This window comes from Amblyomma maculatum, chromosome 10 (genome assembly GCF_055883805.1).
Source record: "Amblyomma maculatum isolate TAMU_Amacu chromosome 10, ASM5588380v1, whole genome shotgun sequence".
Taxonomy (NCBI): domain Eukaryota; kingdom Metazoa; phylum Arthropoda; class Arachnida; order Ixodida; family Ixodidae; genus Amblyomma; species Amblyomma maculatum.
Genome location: NC_139353.1, coordinates 55,717,850 through 55,720,146, shown reverse-complemented (window position 1 = coordinate 55,720,146; position 2,297 = coordinate 55,717,850).

Genomic DNA, 2,297 nt, shown 5'->3' with positions numbered 1-2,297 from the left:
CTTCTTCCTCTCCCTTCTTCCCTCCTCCGTGCTCTGCTTGAGAACAAGTCCGTAACAATATATATATATATATTGTACTGTGATAGTCATCGCCATCGACATGCACCTGTGCATTGTGCGACGAAGACGAAGTACGCTGGGCTCGCCGTTGCAAGGTCCTGTCCTCACAGCTCTCCATCTGAGCTTCAATAAATGCCCTATTACAATTGGCGGAGGTGCCGGAAACGATCCCACCCAAACTGGAACTGCGAAGCCGTACACTACCCTCTACGACCGCCATGCAAGACACTTCGACGCTGCCGGCCGTTCCACCCACGATCATGTGTGCTGGCGTCGTGCGCCAGCGTGACCCTTGCCTGTTCAGCGGCACGGCCGATCAAGATGTCGACGACTGGCTGTCATCCTATGAAAGAGTAAGCACCTACAACAAGTGGGATGACTCATACAAGCTCAGTAACGTCATATTCTATCTGACGGACGTGGCGAACCTCTGGTTTCGCAACCATGAGGCTGACCTGTCATCTTGGTCGACATTTAAAAAGAATTTCGCGGAAGTGTTCGGCCGCCCGGCAGTGCGTAAGCTTCGTGCCGAACAACGTTTACACGATCGTGTTCAGCGCGCTGATGAGACCTTTACCAGCTACATAGAAGACGTCGTTGATCTCTGCAAACGAGTCGACCCGGCCATGCCGGAAGCAAACAAAATCCGCTACATCCTCGAGGGCATTTCTGAGGACGCCTTCCAGATGCTGGTAGCGAAAGATCCCACCAGCGTTAGTGAACTCGTGAAGCTTTGCCAGAGCTACGACGAGCTCCGCAAGCGGCGCGCTTCTAGGCGCCGCTCCAGTGTGTGCGACGAAGGCGTATCCGCATTAGCCCTGGGTGGTTCGCCAACTTCTGAAGGGAGCCCGCTGAATCAAAAGATCAAAGATTTTATTCGTGAAGAGGTCGCACGTCAAATCTCACTCCTTCCCCATTTTCAAGACTCGGGCCGCCTCGTTCCTGAACTGGCTCCATCTTTGGCCCCTGCTATACGCCGTGTCGTGCAAGAACACGTCGCTGATGCCTTGCCGTCCAACCCCGTGGTGCCGCCTGTGACGGCACCTCTCACGTATGCCCAAGTAACGGCTAGGCCACCACCTTCGCCCACGTCTGGCTCCTATGTGCAGGTCCCTGCCTACCGTTCACCGCCGCATGCTGAGCCTTCGTTTCAAGCCCCACCCTCAAGGTTCCGCCCACATCCTATGAAACCTTGGCGTACTACGGACAACCTTCCTATTTGCTATGCCTGCGGTCGGCCGGGCCCTGTTGCGCGCCTTTGTCGCCAGCGCCTCCAACCTTCACAGCCTGACATTCGATTTTACCCGTACGATACCGACTCACGCTCGCAAATGATTCCGCCCGGTTCTCAATTTGTCCCACAAGATCGCCAAACCTATACCACTCGTCGATCACATTCTCCTCGGCGCCGATCGCTTTCTCCAATGCTGCGACGTTCTACCAGCACCGTTGAGGGAAACTAACAGTCGCAGTTCCGGGGGCAAGAACTGCGCTTGTTTCGAATTCCTCAAGTCCTCCATGCCGTCCCGCTAATGTTATCAAAGTTTCTGTAGAAGGCGCCACAGTTCTCGCTCTCGTCGATACCGGTGCAGCCGTCTCCGTCATCAGTGAAGCGCTCTGCCGTCGAATTCGCAAAGTGACCACTCCGATTTCCGACTTTTCGCTCCGCACCGCCTCATCACAGCACATTCACCCCTCCGCATCTTGCACAGCCCGTGTGCTCATTCAAGACGTCTTGTACCCCATCGAGTTTATTGTTCTGCCGAACTGCTCGCATGATATCATCCTCGGATACGATTTTCTATCGACTCATCAAGCCGTTATTGACTGTGCTCGTGCACAAATTGCCTTCGCCCCCCTCTGTGATGCCCCCTTCTGTGATACCCCTCCCCGCACTGCAATACTTCTCGTCGCCCATGACACCGACATTCCTCCGTTCTCTGCTGCCCTCGTACCACTGTCTTGTGAGTGGGTAACTCCTTTGACTGCGATTTTTACACCTTCCGAAGCCACCTCCCGTCATCCCTGCCTCCTTTTTCCGTTCGCTGTTCTCGAAATTCAAGACGGCAAGAGTGCACTTTACGCCTCGAATCCATTTTCTTGCCCAGCAGTCCTGCTCCGTGGCGAATGCATTGGACGTCTTGAAGAGCTTGATCCCAGTCATATCACCACTCTTGCTGACTCAACCCCCTCCTTCGACGTTAGTCTGTGCTCTTGCGATGTTGCGACCGCTTCGA